Here is a 12,714-nt window from a genome sequence, read left to right on the forward strand (position 1 = left end):
TATTATATATTTAATTCAAAGACTGTTGTATTAGGTATCCATGAGCTGAAGCATAAATTTTAGGGTATGTTTTCTTTCCCAGGAGGCTATAATCATGGCAATGAGGGCAAGATGCCAACTTAACTCTCGGAATTAATTCAGCTTCACCAGGGAAGTCATCATGACTTTACAACATGCCATGGGAAGTTTAACAATGTGATTTCATCAGAATGGTTGTGCTCCCCAAATTAAGAGAAAATAAATGCACTTTACTACCATGTCCAGGACAGTAATGACCATCTTCACATGGGTAAGGCTAGGAGGGAGGGTATGCACAGTAGCAGAGGTATATGACCTTAATCAGAGCTATGAGAGGGAAAGCAGAACAGATGCCTTAAAAATGCTTACTTGTTTCGAGATGTCAATCTCTCTTCATTAGCCATCAACAAGATTGATATGTAGCCTAAAATCCCTCCTACTAGAAAACTTAATCTTAGTACACAAAGCAATGACTTTTTCTGCCTTTGTTCCCCCCATTCCAAAGAGCATGTCATCACACAGAGTAAAGATATGTTGAATGTTCTAGCTAGAAGATATTTCTCTTTCTAAATTTCCAAAGAGAACTTTTGGCTCTTCATTTTCCCATCCATCCTGAATGCTGCCTCCAGCTTAATCTACCTAAAAAAGTAAGCAAACAAAAACTGTTTACATACTGTGTAAAACACCTAGACTTAGAGAAGAGAAAAAAATAATTTTGATCTGTATTATATTGTAGCATACGTTACATTTTTGCATTTTCATTCTGGGCACTAGAATTATGATTGCGTTTGTTAATTGGGGTCAGAGTCCCAACTGGTCATTTTTTCACAACCACCTATCCTGGAGGTGAGGAAGGAAACTCTGGAGAGACACTGAGGAAGAGAATGAACAAGACTGAGGTTTTGAAAGTCTGGGAACTGGAATCCTTCTCAAGATCCTTCCCAAGATCAGAAGCCTATTATGGCAAAGAACAGGAGACAGAAAGCCTTGCCAGGGGAGCTAAACCAGAAACAGTGTGGGAGAGAGGTAATCCAAATGCAGGGCAATGGTCAAGAGGCTAGTCCGGAAAGGGTAGGAGGAAAAGATTAAAGTCAGTGACTTCACTAAAGCCATGAATTTATAACCATCTCAAGCAAAACTAAGGATCAAAACTCTGTGTATAGGCAGGGGCGAGGTAGAAAGAGCAGCTGCTATAGTGGGCAACAGACTGCCAAGCAAGAGATGGTGAAAGGTCAAGGGGGCACCTGAGCAATCACCTCAGACAATGTTTGCATTGAGGCTTGCCTTTATGATAAGCAAATGCAATGGTTCTCAGAGTGTGGTCCCCAGCCCAGCAACAATGGGATCACCTGGGACTTGTTAGACATGTTAATTCTTGGGCCTGTCTCAGAACTACTCAATCAGAAACTGGGCCTCTGGTCATGGACCTATAATCTGTGTTGTACTAAGCCCTTCAGGTGATTCTGGTGCTTATTGCAGTTTGAAAACCATTGGATTAGCAGGTGAGACTAGTTTAAAAGCAGAAGGTAGGGTGCACTATAGACAAGCTTGAAGAGATTCCTTTACTTGGAAATTTAAGTAATTTCACGTTACAAAATAACAAGTTCCATTTATTAAATGGTGCACGAGAGCTTTTCTTTGCCCCTTCTGATCGACTCCGCTCTTCCATCCTGTTTTGTGCCCTGGAAGGAAAATCTGTTTTGATTAGCATCAAAGGGCTCTGGCTTCTTCTTGGATTCAGCTCATGGGGAGCTCTAGCACACAGTGAAAAGATTACTATAATTATACTAGTGCCTATCGTTCCAATACAATCCACCCACACCTTTGCAGAATAAGCTTTTTAAATAAACCACTTTGGCAACAAACTCTCCGTAAGTAAATAAACCAAACTAAAGTGTTGTGCTTTTTATTGGGACTTTGTATAAGACTTAGGCACCTCCTCAGATTCCCTAAACCAGCAGCTTCTTGCTCTCCTCCTCAGTTGCCTCCATACTCAACCATCGGACTGCTGGGACTTCCGTTGCCTGTGACCAACCACCTACCCTAGGAGAGCTGGGGACTGTGGAGCCCTTTCCCTCTAGAACAGTTAGGCTGACTAGCTACATGCCTAGAGTTTCTGATCCCTACTACCCCTTCGAGGCTTCAGTGAACCACCATACCACAGGGATTGAAATATGGCATACCAGATAAAAACAGAAGGGACCAAATAATGAAATGAAACCCAGAAGTTGAAGGTAGTTGACCAATGGGAAGTGGGAGAATGGAGGGAGTTAGGCAGATTAATTCTCTCTCTTCCTTGGACTGCTCTGATGCATGATTTTTCTAGCCACGGAGAAGTCTCCCAGGCTAAACATAAGTACCTCCAAAAATTATGCTGTGTCTCTTAATGGCTTATGGTGGAGTGGCAGCCAGCATAGTCAAATGTAACTTCTTAGTGCTTCTCATTTTTTGTTGTGTCACATTCACCTCTCCCACTTTGCTGCCTTAGGCTTGCAAAGTCCAAAAGAAAACGGAGTGCTTTCATCCTAGCCTGAGGCCCTGTGATGTAGAGATCCCTGGTTAAAACATTCCTAACTATTACAATAGCTAACATAACCATGAACACAGAGACAATAAAATAAAATAGCATATAAACCAAAATTGCTTGGTTGTTACTTCCTGACTAGTTAGTATAGACTCTACCAGATGAGGCTAAGAAATGTCATCTTGGCTCTGTTCAGTTTCCTGATCTTACTCTCTTGTGTTGCATGATTACTAGTCTGCTGTGCTCTATATTATCTTTACTGGGCATGGATGCTTCTGTGGATTCAGGTATTTGTCCTCATTGCAGTGTGTTGTCAATTTCTTTGTATTTATTTAAAACCCATGCATCAATAAATAGCCTTTATTAATTGATGAGTAAGGTGAAGTTAAAGGTGCCACCACATCAGATTTAAAGAATCATATCATTGCCCAAAGTCTTCATATTAATCCTCAGTCCATCCTAGTCAATATGTTTGCCTTAGATCTTGAAGCCTTTAATCTCTATTGACTATATATGCCATGATTTTGTAACAAAAGTGTGAAAGAAAGAAATAAGGGAGAAATGATATAATAAAGTTGTACATTTTAAACAGTAAAATATTAGCTTAATAGGGATATAAGAAAATTTAACATAATTGCAGTGACTGCATAAATAATGACAGCCAGGATATATGATTATTTTGTTACCACTGCTACCAATGTTGTTTTTTTCAAACTACTACCTAATGCTTAAAAGAAAAATCTATACTCCTCTGGATTTTAAAGTATAGTAGCAGGGTTATAATTGGGCTTTCTTGGATTATTCAGGATGCCAAAGGGTTTCAGGGCCATGATTGTGAAGATCATTTCACAGCAGAATAAATGTATTCATGCTTAAATATGAGGTAGCATTGTGTATTGTAAACAATGGTGTACTATGCAAATACAAGACGTAACTGTCACTTATACAGATATTGGACAGTAAGAAATGTTCAGTTTATGGCAACAATTGCTTAATAATTATTGAAAAATAAAACAAAAAAAGAAATGCAGAAGGAGCATATTAATTTATAAGGTTCTGTTTTGTTGAATTCTTATTAGTTGATGAACAGGTGTAATAACTAGTGCTTCATAACTTATAACTATTATTTAGAACCCTGCTTTGCAAACTATGCCTCACTGAATAAGAGGGGTTTTCAGAGATTCTGAGTCACCATGGTATTATCTCTCAAATGGCATTTAAACTGCCTGAAGAAACAGATTAGCACTAAAGTTCTTAGAAAATGTCAGTTAAAAATACTGCACTGCAATAATTATGTGGCAATGTAGGTTCACTGACTGTAGCAAATGTACTCCCTTCTGGTGGGAGATTTGACAGAGGGGGAGACTGTGTGTATGTGTGCACAGGGAGTATATGAGAACTCCATACCTTCTGTTCAGTATTGCTATGAACCTAAAATTTCTTTTAAAAACTTAATAAAAAATAAACAGAAAAATTATACTGCCTACTAAAATATTTTGAAACTACTGACTATAAATATTTAGTTTGCTTTTTACTTTGGTATATGAATCAATGGCTATTTTTAGAAATGAACCTAAAAGTGGGAAGATTTTCCTTAATGTAGTGTTAAACAGAAGGTAAGTAAAAATTGGAAATCTGTGTATATAGAAACAGACAAGTCAAATTATAAGAATAGAAGTAATGTAAAAACTAAGTTTTGAGTAGTTGGTACCATAAATAATACTCGGGAAAAAGTCTTCAATTTGCTTTCCCTGTCAGATTTTTTACCTCACTGATAAATAGTCCTGTTTGTACCTAAGGCATAGATAATAAAATCAAAAGAATGAAAAATTACCCAGTGACCTAGAATTTTTACTGTTAATATTTATGATAAACATCTAAGCAATGCGCTACAGCTTTCGTTGCAATAGAAATAGATGACATTTAATAAAATTAAACTAATTTTAATTTCAAATTGATTCATTAAGAAACTTAAATGACTATGCGAATCAATTTATCTTCATCAAATCCTAATGAATCTTTCAATGTACATTGAAGTCTTTGGTGATATTACTTCATTCCAAATATTCTTCTTTTCTTTTAAGTTTATTTGAGAGAGAGTGAGGGGGAGGGGCAGGGGCAGAGAGAGGGAGAGACAGAATCCCAAGTAGGCTCCACACTGTCAGTGCAGAGCCAGACACAGGGCTTGAACTCACAAACCATGAGATCATGACCTGAGCCAAAATCAAGAGTCAGATACTTAGTCAACTGAGCCACCAAGATGCTCCCAAATATTCTTCTTTTAATACAAGTTTTTATAACTAGTCATTTTTAATAGACAATATGAGTGCAATGTTATTTAAAAATGACAACATAAAATACCATTGGCCATAAATATAAATATATATTCATATTCATATATGTTTTATACACTAAATTTATATATATATATATACACACACACACACATTAAATTTATATATCTACTGTGTGTATATAAATATATATATTTCATTCTAATTTCTCTGCTTTGACAAGTTTTTCTCTGAAGGTGATTCCTTATTTGGTCTTCTCTGAGAATGAATCTGGATTGGGACCCTCACAGTCCACACAGAGCAGAATAGTATGTATTGTTGATATTCAATAATGATCTACCGTAATTTGTGTTCCTAATGACAGGTGAGGCAGGGCTTGCCTGAAAGAAAAGGTGCCTTTCAGACACACACACTTATTTTACCTCCAGCATCAGAATGTGTTCTATCTGGTGTATTCCCAACGGCTCCTACACCTCGCTGCTTGCCCAAATTATGCGATTTCCCATAGTAAAACAAACCAGAACAAACAACAACAACAAAAACCCAGGCCTAAATTTAAATAAAGGAGCCTAGGGGCGCCTGGGTGGCGCAGTCGGTTAAGCGTCCGACTTCAACCAGGTCACGATCTTGCGGTCCGTGAGTTCGAGCCCCGCGTCAGGCTCTGGGCTGATGGCTCAGAGCCTGGAGCCTGTTTCCAATTCTGTGTCTCCCTCTCTCTCTGCCCCTCCCCCGTTCATGCTCTGTCTCTCTCTGTCCCCAAAAAAATAAATAAACGTTGAAAAAAAAATTTTAAATAAAGGAGCCTATGAAAAAGAAAGCTAGTTAATCCTTTTAACAATAATTATGTGTGTGGAAGAATAACATCTATATAGAAAGGCCCACAAATCATGCACGTACAGCTCAATGAGTTACCACAATGTGAACCTGCCCACGTAACTGTCACCTGTGAAGAAATAACCAGTCAAGTTAACTGAATAATCTGGGTTCCAGTTTAAGATGGTGAAGGAAGACTGAACTCCCCTCCTCTGCAGAACACACAGAATGACACCTAATAATAGAACAATTCCTCCTGAAGAACCCAGGGCAGACTAAATAGCTTCTGGACAACCAAAGAGAGAGAACTGCAAGAGAGATCAAGGCACACCACAGTTTAAGAGAGTAACTAGCATATAAAGCCACAGGTCCAAACAGTCAGCAAGAGGCACCAAATACACAGTCTACATAGAGGCCATCATACATAAGACCACTTCTCCAATGTTAGACTTAGCCGCTTCACTAGATGCATAAAAACAAATCCACAGCATCCACAGAAACTAACACAGGAAGTCAAGCAAAATTAGGAGACAGGAATATGCATGAAGATAAGAAACAAGAAAAAAAACTTCAGAAAATTAAATGAAACTGAGGTAAGTAAAATGCCTGATAGAAAATTTGAAGTAATGATCATAAAGGTGCTCACTGGGCTGGAGAAATGAGTGGAAGAACTCAGTGAGACCTTCAATAAATAGAAAATATTCAAAAGAACCAATAAGAGTTGGAGCATATGATAAGTAAAAATAGAAAGCACACTAAGGAAATTGGTAAAAATCACACTAGAGGATACAGAAGAACATATCAGCAATCTGGAAGAAAGAGTAATGGAAAGCATACAAGCTCAACAGCAAAAAAAAGAAGTTTTTTAAAAAGAGGATAAATTTGGGGACCTGGGTGGCTCAGTGGGTTAAGCGTCCAACTTCGGTTCAGGTCATGATCTTGCACTTGTGAATTTGAGCCCCGCATCAGGCTCTGTGTTCACAGATCAGACCCTGGAGCCTGCCTCAGACTCTGTGACTCCCTCTCTCTCTTCCCTTCTCCTGCACTCACTCTGTCTGTCTCTCTCTCAAAAATAAATACACATTGGGGCGCCTGGGTGGCGCAGTCGATTAAGCGTCCGACTTCAGCCAGGTCACGATCTTGCGGTCCGTGAGTTCGAGCCCCGCGTCAGGCTCTGGGCTGATGGCTCAGAGCCTAGAGCCTGTTTCCATTTCTGTGTCTCCCTCTCTCTCTGCCCCTCCCCCGTTCATGCTCTGTCTCTCTCTGTCCCCAAAATAAATAAACATTGAAAAAAAAATTTTTTTTTAAATAAATAAATACACATTAATTAAAAAAAAAAGATAAATAAAGGGATCTCTTGAAAAAGATCAAGTGAACAAACATTCATATGATAGGGGTCTCAAGAGAAGAAGAAAGAGAAAGAGATAAAACTTAGTTGAAGAAATAATAACTGAAAACTGCCCTTAAACCCAAGAAGGACCATACCATAACACATAATAACTAAAATATCGAAGGTCAAAGATAAAGAATCTTAAAAGCAGCAAGACAAAAACAAAAAGTTACCTATAACTTTTTATAGGTAAAAGTAAGGGAAAACCTAGAAGGTTATCAGCTGCCTTTTCAGCAGAAATTTTTCAGGTCACAAAGGAGTAGCATGACATATTCAAAGTTCTGAAAGAAGAAAACCTACAGGGGTGTCTGGGTGGCTCAGTCACTTAAGGGTCTGACTTCAGCTAAGGTTATGATCTCATGGTTTGTGGGTTTGAGCCCTGTGTTGGGCTCTGTGCTGACGGCTCAGAGCCTGGAGCCTGCTTTGAATTCTTTGTCTCTCTCTGTCCCTCCCCCACTCTCTGTCTCTCTCTCAAAAATAAACAAACAAATATTAAAAGAAAAAAAAAAGAAGAAAACCTACAGCCAAAATTACTCTCTGCTGCAAGGTTATCACTCAGATTTGAAGGACAGATAAAGAGCTTTACAGATAAACAAAAGACAAAGGAGTTTATCACCACTAAACTAGCCTTACAAGAAAAAGAAAACCATGCAAGTTTAATATTATACCACAATATCCATAGTTGATGACACCACTCAAGTTCTGGTAATAGTTTGGAATAAGAATTTTAACATAATGTTTATACGGTTTAGTTTCAAAGTATATACAGATAAAAGGGCTTTAAATCTTACATATAGAGTGGTAAAATTCTCCATTTTTAAATGTTAAAAAGGGATAATAAAAATATAAATATGTTATGAAAGTGTTATGATGGGAAAACAAAAAAATAGTTCTTGTGATTTAAATTGAATTCAATTATAACTTTGGTTTGTAAACATGCTGTTAAGAATATGGCATATTTTTCAAAAGAATGCTTTTTTAAAAAAGTTTTTTGAATGTTTTGCTAATTTTATTTTTTTCTTTTGCAGAATTTTTGCATAGATGCCATGGTCTTTATTACCCTTATCTAGTTGTTCCTCTCTTTCTTTTTCCTTTGTATTCATTAAAAAAAAAATTAATGTTTATTTTTGAGAGAGAGAGAGACACAGACAAAGACAGAGAGACAGAGTGCAGCCAGGAAGAGGCATAGAGAGAGAGACAGAATTCAAAGAAGGTTCCAGGCTGTCAGCACAGAGCCCAACATGGGGCTAGAACCCATGAACCATGAGATCATGACCTGAGCCAAAGTTGGATACTCAACAGACTGAGCTACCCAAGTGCCCCTTCTTTGTATTCATTTTTGAATGGGAGTAGGTTCATCTAGCACTGCTATTTATCTTAAAGTCATTGGGGTGGATCCTGCAAGGGTAGATCCGAGTCACTGAGTAATATTGAAATGTCATCCTTAGACTTTAAGCCGAAGATCCTGCTTAATAATGTTTACATTATCCTCTCAAGTCATCTAGACAGCCTGAACAAAGAGGGACATTTTAGGCATTTGGAACTGTTTTCCCAGGTATATTAAAACCAGTGGCCCAGTAATTAGTTCTATCTCTGCTCAGCTTTTTTTTTGTTTCTTCAAGTATACAATATGGCTGAAATCTCTGTTTTTGTTTTCCACCTGTCCCTGTGGATGGATTAATCTCTTTCATTATCATGTACTTCAGGTGCCTTGCTTTGGAATAGAATGGGGGAACTGAATTAGAGAAGTGTCCTAAGAACTGTGACTTTCTAGTGAAGTATTCTGTACTGCACATCAGCCACCCTTGTGTTGACTATTGGTTAACATGTGCAAATTACTTTCAAATACATCAATCTTCATCTCTTTCTTAGGTTTGGATGGCCTCCAGACTTCTCCCTCAATATAATTATGATTATGATTCCCTCTCACTGAAGGAAGTCTCTTCCACTGCTAACAGAACTTGTTGGTGAAAAATGGAAAATTAACATTTTTCTTTCATGACCCCAGATTGTTCAGGGAAAGGATCTCAAAGTACGTGTTAATTCTGTTCACTTGCAGGATCTGTTTTGCCAAAGAACCTTGGGCAATTCTACCTAAGCAAACTAATGAGGCTCGTAGGCCAATTTCTAGATGATAGTGTGTCCTTTTTTGTGAACATGTGTATCTGGGGAACTGCTACTTAGCATAATCAGAAAGGTTAAATTGTTCTGTTCCCTGTAGGTTATTTTATGTAAGTTTTGACAAGGCTACAGAGTTATGCATAGCATGTCCCTTAGTTTTATGCATTACGTTGTGAGAATTCTTTTACATTCTTGTCATTTGGTAAGAGCTCTGTTAGAGAATATATGAGGCTGGCCTCTCAAAATGAGAAAGGACAAGTTGAATTTTGAATCCACATGATCATTCACATTGAATAAAGAGGGAAGCACAGTACCTATAGAGGGAGAAACAGTGACTGGACCAAGATCAGGATATTTTCAATGAAGAAATATCTTTTTCTCTGCCTTTTCTAAAATTAGGATGGGGGTGAGCAGTTTGGAGGTCTTACGTCCCTGCTAGAAATTTGAAATAGTGTCACCATTAAGGAGAGAAATCTTAACATAAAGGAAATAGTGCAGGTAAAATCTATTACTTATCAGATCAAAAAAATAAAGAGAATTGACTAAAAAACCCTACTGATTCTGAATTTGTTACTGTTTCATTTTTAAAATTACTTTTGTTATTCTGGATGTGGTGAAGAGAGGGGAATCATCCTCTGTCTTTGGTGAAAAAGTCCCTGAGGTCATTCTCCCTTGCCTCCATCTTTGTCCCTCTGCAGGAAGGGGTATTGGTGAGTTTTGTCAGAACTGCCTTTACTATCTAAAACAGCAAACTGACCTCTTGGCACAGGAAGTAGGAATTGGTTCCCTGTGTTTACTAACATATTTTATAAATTGTGTTCTGACAGAACTGCCTTGGAATTTGCATTGTTGGGAATCCATCGTTTTAGCATTAATAACCTTGGCCACCTCCATGCCTACCGTTTATCTCTTTTTTTTTTTTTTTTTAATTTTTTTTTTCAACGTTTATTTATTTTTGGGACAGAGAGAGACAGAGCATGAACGGGCGAGGGGCAGAGAGAGAGGGAGACACAGAAACGGAAACAGGCTCCAGGCTCTGAGCCATCAGCCCAGAGCCTGACGCGGGGCTCGAACTCACGGACCGCGAGATCGTGACCTGGCTGAAGTCGGACGCTTAACCGACTACGCCACCCAGGCGCCCCCTTACCGTTTATCTCTTTAATAGTTTCCATTATACTTTGAGATTTGAGAAGTTAGGAAGGTGGAATAGCCAATCAAACAAGCAAGTGATATAATATCAGATCATGATAGATACTATGAAAAAAATAAGGGACTTGAAAGTGATTGGGGGAGAGACACTTTAGATGGGTAAAAAACTTTTCTGAAGAAGAGACTCATTAACGAAGATCAAAAGAGGAGCTAATAGTGACAAAGTTAAAAGATGAGGAAATGAGTGAGAGGAGACAGGGCTAGATCATGTAGGCCATTATAAGGAGTTTGAGTTTTTAGTTTACTGAAAGACCATTGGAAAGTTGTAAGCAGGGACATGACCTGATATGATTTGTTTGTTTAAAAGTTCATCCCAGCTATCAGATAGAAATGTACAAAAGAGAAGCAAAAATAATGGAAACAGAAAAGTCAATTAGAAAGCATTTGTGATAGTCTGTGTTGGTGACAGACGTGATTTGAACTGGGGTGGTTCACACAGAGGGGAACATAAATTATCAGGTCATCATATATTTTAAAGGATTTATTGTTAAATAGGAAGAGGCAGGAGCTGTAGCTCAGCCAAGAAGAGGAGAGTAGAAGGAGAAATGATCAATAGGAGAGAAAGAAAGGAACTTGGGCTAACTCAGATTTATAGCCTAAGCAATTGAAGGAATGAATGAAGAAGTCACAGTGGTCTATAGGTAAATAGTCACCCATGTACAATCGGGGCCAGACACCCCTAAATTTAGATGTTTCACTCTTTTCTGGAATATTTTATTCATTGTTATATGTTCTATTCTAAAATATAAAAAGGAAATATAAAAACTGAGCTTTCTGTACATATTGGTATGTTATTAAAGAAATTGAGATTATTTTTTTTATTTTTTTTTTAAATTTTTTTAAAAATTTATTTTTGAGACAGGGAGAGACAGAGCATGAACAGGGAAAGGTCAGAGAGAGGGAGACACAGAATCCGAAACAGGCTCCAGGCTCTGAGCTGTCAGCACAGAGCCCGATGCGGGGCTCGAACTCATGGACCGCAAGATCATGACCTGAGCCAAAGTCGGCCGCCTAATCCACTGAGCCACCCAGGCGCCCCAAGAAATTGAGATAATTTTTTTTTCTTTTTTTTTTTTTCTTTTTTTTTTTTCTTTTTTTTTTTTTTTAATTTTTTTTTTCAACATTTATTTATTTTTGGGACAGAGAGAGACAGAGCATGAACGGGGGAGGCGCAGAGAGAGAGGGAGACACAGAATCAGAAGCAAGCTCCAGGCTCTGAGCCATCAGCCCAGAGCCTGACGTGGGGCTCGAACTCACGGACCGCGAGATCGTGACCTGGCTGAAGTCGGATGCTTAACCGACTGCGCCACCCAGGCGCCCCGAGATAATTTAAAGTAGTATGGCCAACAGGTGAAGATAGTAGACTTAAATCAAGTTATAACACAATGATGTGGATGTTAATTTTTTGAAAATATTGACTTATGCAGTAGAAATTTATAAATTTAGACATTGGATAGACTTTAAATTCATATACTCAGATAAATCATAGAAAAACATGTTTTACACAGAGAATTGAATATAATTACAGTAATAAAAAATAATAATGACCACGCTAACAGTCAATTCAAGTACCACTTATTGAGCAATTACTACAGACCAACAACAGTGCTAAATACTCTTATACAATATCTGACTTAATTCTTGCCAAATTCTCCCAGATAGGTATTATTCCTCAGACTTTACAGTTGAAAGAATTAAAACTTAAGAGGCTAAATAATTTACTCATGATTAAACAGCTATTTCATGTTGGGGCATGGAGATCTTAAGCACCAGAAAACATCACAATCAACTATTTAAGAATGGTTTAACTTGACAACTTCAATATGACTAGATGAACAGAAAAATCTTATTGCTGAAAGGGCCCATAGAGACAAATCTGTCTATTTCAAGAACTGGTGGTATTGTCGATCCAACTCAATAGCACCAGGGACACAAATCTTCCTTTTCATGCTGTTGCAGTGAGGGAGAACCTGTGTCATGGTGATTTTGCGGCAGCTTATTGAAGAAGGGTGGGAAAGACATATTTTAACATGTAGGTTTTGTGTTAAGTGATTTCAAAGTGGGTTTTAAAAAGCAGGGCTTTCTCTGGCTTGGATGGTATCAGAAAGTGGGGAAGTTTTCTCTGATTGGATAGCCTAATAAATCTTATCTGGAAGGTAGGAAGAATGAAATTAAGCTAATGCCTTAATTAAAGAAGAAACACTACTTATATTGGCTGACATATTGGGATATTTGATCATTTTTGTGGTTTGGACAATTTTTATGTCTTTGTGTTCAGACATGTAATCGTGTCTGTCATGATTGTCATTACACAGCAATCTCGTTTTTGCCTCGTCAGATGTCAG

This window comes from Prionailurus bengalensis, chromosome B1 (genome assembly GCF_016509475.1).
Source record: "Prionailurus bengalensis isolate Pbe53 chromosome B1, Fcat_Pben_1.1_paternal_pri, whole genome shotgun sequence".
NCBI classification, from domain to species: domain Eukaryota; kingdom Metazoa; phylum Chordata; class Mammalia; order Carnivora; family Felidae; genus Prionailurus; species Prionailurus bengalensis.